This window comes from Durio zibethinus, chromosome 8, assembly GCF_047325235.1.
Source record: "Durio zibethinus cultivar Kanyao isolate XHJ-2024 chromosome 8, ASM4732523v1, whole genome shotgun sequence".
Classification (NCBI taxonomy): Eukaryota; Viridiplantae; Streptophyta; class Magnoliopsida; order Malvales; family Malvaceae; genus Durio; species Durio zibethinus.
This window is the reverse complement of record NC_143169.1, coordinates 28,906,955-28,916,393: the sequence shown is the minus strand read 5'-3', so window position 1 is coordinate 28,916,393 and position 9,439 is coordinate 28,906,955. Positions and strand designations below refer to the sequence as shown.

Sequence of the window (9,439 nt, the reverse complement as noted above, 5' to 3'; positions counted from 1 at the left end):
CTACCACATCTAAGGCAGGCAGTAGGTTAGTTTAAGCATATCAATAAGTGGAGGAAAAGAAAATTATCAAGATTTCCCTAGTAATGGTGAGTGAACTGAGAAGAGCCCAACCTGAGAATTGGGTGCCCCCGATGTCTAAATTGTAGTCTGAAGAAGCGTCCTCAGCGACAGACCAGGCCCAAGTCCCTTGGAAAAAGGCATCGAAAAGGATGAGAGCCCTGTTGTGCCCAAACCCTATCGCACCACGAGGCACTATCTGTGAGTCGGGTTGTTTGGGAATGCAGCCCTAATCAGGTGGTAAATTTCATCTAAGGCTAAATACGAGTGAGAGACCGATAGCGAACAAGTACTGCAAAGGAAAGATGCAAAGGACTTTGAAAAGAGAGTCAAAGAGTGCTTGAAATTGTTGGGAGAGAAGTAGATGGGGGTCAGCGATGCACCCCGATCGGATGTGGAAAGACGAGAGCTGGTTCATCGATCGACTCAAGGCGTGGACCGACATGGGTCACGGTGACAGCCCAAGCCCGGGCTTTCGATGTGCCCATGGAGACATTGTCACCATGATCGTGGAATGCAGCTTGCACCATCTTGGCATGCCATGGCACCGACATGCTCCCGGTGTCTGCCTGCAGGCTCTCTATCTGGCTCGTCTTGAAACACAGAACAAAGAGTCTGACATGCATATGAGTCAACGGGCCAAGAAACCTATAAGGTGCAAAGAAGCTGATTGGTAGGATCTCTCACAGGTGCACCACCGACCGACCTTGATGTTCTAAGAAGGGTTCGAGTCCGAGCATGCCTATTGGGACCCGAAAGATGGTGAACTATACCTGAGCGGAGCGAAGCCAGAGGAAACTCTGGTAGAGGCCCACAGTGATACTGATGTGCAAATCGTTCGTCTGACTTAGGTATAAGGGTGAAAGACTAATTGAACCGTCTAGTAGCTGGTTCCCTCCAAAGTTTCCCTCAGGATAGCTAGAGCCCTCGGTGAGTTCTATCGGGTAAAGCCAATGATTAAAGGCATCAGGGGTGCAACACCCTTGACCTATTCTCAAACTTTAAATAGGTAAGACTACACGGCTGCTTCGTTGAGCCGTGCTACGTAATCGAAAGCTCTAAGTGGGCCATTTTTGGTAAGCAAAACTGGTGATACGAGATGAACCGAAAGCTGAGTTACGGTGCCCAACTGCCTACTAACCCAGAACCCACAAAAGGTGTTGTTCGATTAAGACAGCAGGACGGTGGTCATGAAAGTCAAAATCCGCTAAAGAGTGTGTAACAACTCACCTGTCGAATCAAATAATCCCAAAAATGGATGGCGCTTAAACGTATGACTTATACCTGGCCATTGGGCCAAGGGCCAGGCCCTGATGAGTAGGAGGGCACAGTGGTCACAGCAAAACCCAGGGTAGGAGCCCAGGTAAAAGGGCCATCGGTGCAGATCTTGGTGGTAGTAGCAAATATTCAAATAAGAACTTTGAAGGCTGAAGAGGGGAAAGGTTCCATGTGAACGGCAATTGCACATGTGTTAGTCGATCCTAAGAGACGGGGGAAGCCTATTCGATAGTGCGTCCAACGTGAGCTTTGAAAGGGAATCGAGTTAAAATTCTTAAATTGGGACGCGACGACTGATGGCAATGTTAGGGAGTTCAGAGACATTGGTGGGGGCCTTGGAAAGAGTTATCTTTTTTGTTTAACAGCCCACCCACACTAGAAAGGGCTCAGTCAAAGGTAGGGTCTAGAGGTCAGAAGAGCACCACATGTCGCGTGATGTTCGGTATGCCCCGATGACCCTTGAAAATTCAAAGGACTGAGTGCCATCCATGCCCGATCGTACTCATGATCGCATCAGGTCTCCAAGGTGAATAGCCTTTGGTCGATGGAACAATGTAGGCAAGGGAAGTCGACAAAATGGATTCGTAACCTCAAGAAAAAGATTGGCTCTGAGGGCTGGGCATGAGAGTCCCACTCCCAAACCCATCGACTATCGGTGCACTACTCGAGCTACCCCGTGGTGAGAGCAAGTTTCACATGCCGACTGAGGGATGGACTGGGAACGACTCCTTCCAGGGCCTTCCTCGAGCGATGAACAATTGACTCAGAACTGGTACAGACATGGGGAATCTAACTGCTTAATTAAAACAAAGCATTGAGATGGTCCCTATGGATGCTCACGCAATATGATTTCTGTCGAGTGCTCTAAATGTCAAAGTGAAGAAATTCAACCAAGCGCAGGTAAACGGTGGGAGTAACTATGACTCTCTTAAGGTAGCCAAATGCCTCATCATCTAATTAGTGACACACATGAATGGATTAACGAGATTCCCACTATCCTTGTCTACTATCCAGTAAAACCACACCCAAGGGAATGGGCTTGGCAGAATCAGCGGGGAAAAAAGACCTTGTTAAGCTTGATGCTAGTCCGACTTTGTGAAATGACTTGAGAAGTGTAGGATAAGTGGGAGCCCCTAGGTGAAATTGAAATACCACTACTTTTAACGTTATTTTACTTATTTTGTGAATCGGAGGTGAAGCACGACCCCTTTTTTAGGACCCAAGGCTGGTCGCAGCCGATCGATCTAGGCGGAAGACATTGTCAGGTGGGAAGTTTGGCTAGGGTGGCACATCTATTAAAGGATAATGCAGGTGTCCTAAGATGAGCTCAATGAGAACAAAAATATCGTGTGGAATAAAAGGGTAAAAGCTCATTTGATTCTGATTTCTAGTACGAATACGAATCGTGAAAGTGTGGCCTATCGATCCTTTAGTCCTTCGAGATTTGAAGTTAGAGGTGTTAGAAAAGTTACCACAGGGATAACTGGCTTGTGGCAGCCAAGCATTCATAGCGATGTTGCTTTTTGATCCTTTGATGTCGACTCTTCTTATCATTGTGAAGTAGAATTCACCAAGTGTTGGATTGTTCACCCACTAATAGGGAACGTGAGGTGGGTTTAGACCGTTATGAGATAGGTTAGTTTTACCCTATTGATGGCAGTGTCACGATAGTAATTCAACCTAGTACGAGAAGAACTGTTGATTCACACAATTGGTCTTCGTACTTTGTTAAAAAGCCAGTGGCGCGAAGCTATCATGCGCTAGATTATGACTGAAGCCTTTATGTCAGAATCTGGGCTAGAAGTGATGTACGTGCCCACTGCCCGATTGTCGACCATCAGTAGGGGCCCATGGCCCCCAAGGGCACGTGTCATAGGGTGCAGCCCCCGTGGTGGACCAACCGTGCCGGCTTCTTCGGAGCTTAATTCCCATCAAGTAGCGAGTAAAATCCCTTACAGATGACTTAAATACATCACTGGATATTGTAAGTGGCAGAGTGGCCTTGCTGCCACATTCCACTAAGATTCAGCCCATTATCGCTTTGATTCATCCCTTCCTCCCCTTTCTCCATCGACCTTCCTTCTTTTCATGCCACCCCCTTCTGGGGTTGGCCATGACCCAGGGCCTTCCATCCCTGAATCCCCACTAGGAATGAACTCTGCTCGCCCCAGTCGGCCCACGAAATGAGCGTGCGGGACTAAACCGACCACGGGGGCAAGATGCGCGAGCCAAAGATCCCGCTGCAGGTCCCTTTTGGTTGTTGCCCTAAATGCCTTCGATAGCGCCTGGCCCTTAGTTGGTCAAGATTAAGAATGCACTACGTATGCCTAAGTCAACCCACGAAACAAGCATGCGGGCACTGAGCCGATCGAAGAGCCAAAATACGTAAGCTAGGGATCGATCCAGTCCCTCTCGATGTGCTACAGATCCTGCTACGGGTCCCTCGGTCTGACTGGGCCTTAGTCTAGGAATGAACTTTGTATCCCTAACTCAACCTACGAAACGAGTGTACGGGCGCTGAGCCAGCCAGAGAGGCAGAATACGCAAGCTGAGGATCAGCCTGATCCCTCTCTATGTGTTGTCGATCTTGTTACGAGTCCCTCGATCCAGCTGGGGCTTAGACTGGGAATGAACTCCATATGCCTAAGTTAACCCATGAAACAAGCATACAGGCACTGAGTTGGCTAAAGAGGTAGGATGCGCAAGCTGAGGATCGGTTCGATGCCTCTTTGCGTGCTGTCGATCCTACTACGGGTTCTGCTACCTCAACCCTCGATCTGATCCAAGCTTAGACTGGGAATGAACTTTGTATGCCTAAGTCAACCTACGAAATGAGCGTGCAGGCACTGAGCTGGCTAGAGAGGCAAGATGCGTAAGTCGAGGATCAGCCCGGTCCCCTTCTACGTGCTGTGGATCTTGCTGCGGGCCCTGCTGCCACAACCCTCAATTCAATCTGATTTTAAACTAGGAATGAACTTCGTATGGCTAAGTCAACCTACGAAACAAGTGGACGGGTACTACGTTGGCCAGAAAGGCAAGATGTGCAAGTTGAAGATTGACCAGGTTCCCTTCTATGTGCTATCGATCTTACTGCGGGTCCTACTGCCACAACCCTCGATCCGATCAGAGCTTAGACTGGGAATGAACTCCACATGCTAAAGCCATTTTTGTGGCCCATGAATCCATATGAGTCCTCCCTAATGCTTACGCACCACGAGCGCATATCCTGAGCTCGCGTCGAGCACCAATACGCGCCACGACCAGGTGGTATGTGGGTTTAGGCACATCTTCATATTTTTACCATGCCAATACTATTTTTATGGCCTGTAAATTCACATGAGCACTCCCCAGCACCCGCACACCATGCGCAGGTGTCCTAAGCCCAGGCCGAGCACCATACGTGCCACGATCTGGTGGTAGGTGGGTTTAGGCACATCTTCATATTTCTGCTATGCCAATGCCATTTTTATGGCTTTTAAATTCATACAATAGTCCCTTAAGCCTTCATGTGAAGTTTCATGTCAAGATGACTCGTTTTCTATTTTTCATGATTTTCAAAATTTTTTAGGGTTCGAGATTTTTTAAAATTTTTTTAGGAGTTTTGGCCCCAAATTTGGTAGATGTGATTCTTGTGTTCTTTTCTTGTCAAGTCCAAAAAAATTCAGCAAAAACTCGAAGTGTAGAAGATTTTATGACCATTCGAAAAAAGTGTCCCCATTTCAGACACTTGAATGGCTACTGGCAGCAAACCTATAAAATCTCATATGCTCTTTAATGGGGTGTGAGTTCTTGAGGTTTGTTGAGGGATAGGGGGCCAATACAAGGGTCGAGTACCAGCACCCATTGCACATCATGTGTGCACACCCCTTGGCCCCCCCAATCGTCAAAACCCCCAATGTCATTGGTCAGGTTCTCCGACGATGCTTCAACCAGGTTCTCCGACAATGATGCCTCAGGCAAAAAAAATGCAGCACCATCAACGGCACATAATGGTGCATGGTGATGGCACATGCATCGATCATTATCGGCACAAGCTGTCCTTTGATACGGGCACTTACCATGACCACCATCGGCATAAGTTGGCCTTTGGTATAGGCGCTTACCTCGATGAGCATCGACAAAAGATGGCCTTTGGTATGGGCGGCTGCCTCGAGCACCATCGACACGTGTTGGGCCTTGGTGCAGGCACATGCCTCGACCACCATCATCACAAGCTGGCCATTGGTACAGGCACTTGCCTGGACCACCATCGGTACGTGCCATGCCTCAATCAGCATCGATAGAAGATGGTCCCTAGTGCGTGTGATTGCCTTAAACTGCATCGGTACATGTTAGGCCTTGTTGCAGGTGGTTCTCTCGAGCACCATCGATACAAGCCGACCCATGGTGTGGGCACTTGCCTTGACCACCATCGATAGAAGATGGCCTCTAGTGCAGGTGGTTGCCTCGATCACCATTGATAGAAGATGGCCCCTGGTGCCGACAGTTGCCTTGAACTCCATCAGCACATTTTGGGCATTGGTGCGGGCACTTACCTCGACCACCAATGGTAGAAGATGGCCCTTGGTGTGGGCAATTGCGTGGAACACCATCGGCACATGCTGGGCCTTGGCGTAAGCGGCTGCCTCGATCACTATCGATAGAAGATGACCCCTGGTGCAGACGGTTGCATCAAACACCATCGGCACATGCTGGGCCTTGGCGTAAACGGCTACCTCGATCATCATCAGTAGAAAATGGCCTCTGGTGCAGGCAGTTGCATCGAACACCATCAGCACATGCTGGGCCTTGGTGCAGGTAGTTGCCTTCAACACCATCGGCATGTGCTAGGCCTTGGTGCGGGTGGCACGGGCTCTGACCTTAAACTCATAATCCGTGCAGCCTTAGGCTTGGAATCTCCTCCTTTATGCCTAAGTCAACCTAAAACACAAGCGTGCAGGCACTAGAACAATGGAAAGGGTTGATTACACAGAATATTGGAAATATGCTCTGTATTCACTGAAATAGAAGTGTTTGATGGTGTACAAATGAGGGTGGAACAGCCCTCTATTTATAGTTGGGGCTCCAGCTACACTTAATGGCAATATCCCTAGAATAAAGGCTAAAGTCAAGGAATTACAAAGATTACAATCAATCAGGATTCTAACTCCTGAATTCTAGGGTCAACCAAATCTACCAAGAGGCTCCTGCTGATCTTACAAGCTTCCAAAAGATTCACTTGCGTATCTCCCACCTTGGGCCCCTCTGGATATGGTGAAGACAGTTTTCAGGCTAGGCCTTGGCCTCATGGGCTGGCCTGTAAGCTGGGTGAGTGTTCTGGCCTTGTCTCCTAGGCCTTGCGTGAAAAACCTACTAGCCACCTAATGTGCGAGCCTCAACATCTGGCTCACATGCTGGTGCGCTTGATGTGCCTGATGCCCCCGCCCAGGGCATGACATTCTCCCTCACCTGATTATGCAACACCCCTATTGCATCTTCTGCATGCTACTGCCTGATTTGGTCCCCGAACTGCCATAAGTCCTCTACTAGTTCCTAGCTCGCCTCACTGTCTGGAAGTCTTTTCCAGCGTACCAAGTACTCTTGTCTTGGTTGATAGTTTTTCTATCTCACCTCCCGGTCAACTATGATGCTGTGGACCTCCCTCTCATATGAGGCCCTTGTTCCTAATGGCACACGATTTGACTTTGCCTATCTTGGATCTCCCTTATCCTTATGGAACGGCTTGAGCATGATTATGTGGAACATCGGGTGTACCCTCAGCTTGGGTGGCATATCCAACTTGTAAGCAACCTTGCCTACCCTCTTGACTACTTGAAAAGGTCCCTTACAGCTCTAAACTAGGCCTTTGTGTAGTCCCCTGTGGCGTACAATGGGATGCAGCTTCACCAACACCAAGTCTCCAACCTGAAACTGCACATCCCACCTATTTTGGTCTGCCCACTTTTTCGACCTCTTTTCCGCCTTATGTAGACAAACTCTTGCCAAGGTAGTTTGCTCCTGTCATGCCTTGGCAAACTTGTATGCTACTGGATTTGGCCCTGTATAACCTGCTGCCATCGAACCGGGTGTTAGTGGTTGTTGCCCTGTCACAACCTCAAATAGGTTCTGGTTCATTGCCTCACTCCTTTGTAAGTTGTAGGAAAATTGTGCAACATCTAGCAGCTTTGGCTAGTCCCTTTGTGTGGCACTCACATAGTGCCTGAGTTAGACCTCCAATAGTCCATTCACATGCTTAGTCTGCCCATCGATCTGTAGATGGATGTTGGTGGAAAAGTTCAACTCTGACCCCAATAGCTTGAACAACTCAGTCCAGAACTACCCGTGAAATGCCTGTCTCGATCACTAACAATGGTCCTCGGCACTCCCTAGTACTTAACCATGTTTTTTAGGAACAATCGAGCTGTTTTCTTGACTAGGCACTCTTTGGTTGCTGGAATGAAGATTTCATACTTGGAAAACCTGTCCACCACTACCATGATGCTTCCAAACCCCTTTGATTTGGGTAGACCGACTATAAAGTCCAGAGAAACAATATCCCATGGTTGCTCCGGCACTGGTAATGGCTACAAGAGACTGCTTGGTTTCTTGAGCTCCACCTTGTCTGGTTGGCACATAAGATAAGTCTTCACTAAAGGTCTTCAGCACTTTTAGCACCTCTAAGGATGACTCGATCTCCTTTTCCCTTAGCTCATCATACTTTAGGGCTGCCAAGAAGGTGTCTTCTTCTCTACTTACTACCTTGGTAAATTGGATGGTTGACACCACCTGTGACCCAACTCTAGACCCTCTCCTTAATGGCACTAAGCATTAGACCGTGCATCCAGGATACAAATATAATTGGCAAAAGGCAAAAGGAGGGCATTAATTCGAACAAGGAAATCCAACCCAATCACAAACTCATAGTCGTCAAGGGGTATTACTTCTATGGTCTCCTTGCCTTTCCAGTCTCCAAGCTATAACTCCACTCCCCGTGCTACTCTAATGGCTAGAACCTCTTTAAAGTTCATCGTTTTAATGGTACAAGTCCCTTTTTGCACCTTTAGTCTAAGCTTTCGAGCTCTATCACCTAAAACAAAAAGATGTGAGGCACTTGTGTCTACTAGTGTGCTCACATTCTGACCCGCAACCATTACATCCACAAACATCAAGCTCTTTAGTTTGTGGCTCCTTTTACTCTAGACAACATTGAGCACCAATGACCCAAGCTTTGCTGCCCTTGTCTCTGGCTCCTCGTCAGACTCCTCGTCAGACTCCTTATTTATAGCAGCCAGCTTGGCCTTTTGTGGGCAATTGTGCACTATGTGGCTCCCTCCACATAGGTAGCATGTTAGTGGCTCTCGATCCCTCTTTGCTTTCCACTTACCTGCTGGTGGCTTCCTCTCACCATCCTTGGTTGAACGGTCTCGATCCCCATCCTTGGACTCTAGGTTACGGTCCTTCCCCTTGGACTATTTCTTTCGGTCCCTACCATCCCTACCCTTACCCTTAGGCTTGGAAAACTCGAACTTGTTCAGAGGCTTAAACTCTATCAAGGACTCAATAGTAGTCATGGCTTTAACCAAGTCATGAACTCCCCTCTATTGTAGCTCATGCTTCACCCACGGCTTCAGCCCATCCATGAAAACAAATAAGGCATCGTTTTTGCCTAGATTCGAGATCTATAGCATCAGTTCAGAGAATATGTCTCCTTGCTGGCTCAGCCAGCGTAACTTTACCTACGCCTCATTATCTGCATACTCCGGGTAAAATTGCTCTTTGAACTCTTTTTGAAACTCTGCCTAGGTTCCAATCTTGGCACTTCCACACCTAACATCATCACACCTGCATCTCCACCACAATAAGGCTAGATCAGTGAGATACATAGCAGTAGTGCGTACCTTTATTGTCTTGTCCTGCATGCCCATGGCTTGGAAATACTGCTCCATACCCCATATGTAGTTGTCTACTTCCCTGGTCACCCTAGTTCCTTTGAACTCTTTAGGTTTCGGGACATCCATCCTGGACTTAGACACTCTAACAAACATGTCATTCCCAATGGCAATCTTACAAGCAACGAGCTCACTAGCAAGCTCCTCCATCCGTTGCCACATGGCCTCTATGCCAT

The 9,439-nt window shown here is 48.0% G+C and overlaps 1 non-coding gene across 1 annotated transcript; it reads left to right on the top strand.

Moving 5' to 3' along the window:
- LOC149517868 (25S ribosomal RNA) lies at positions 1-3,385 on the top strand. The gene has a single exon (XR_016344415.1). It is a non-coding gene; the product is annotated as a 25S ribosomal RNA (ribosomal RNA).
- The last annotated feature ends 6,054 nt before the right edge of the window (positions 3,386-9,439 follow it).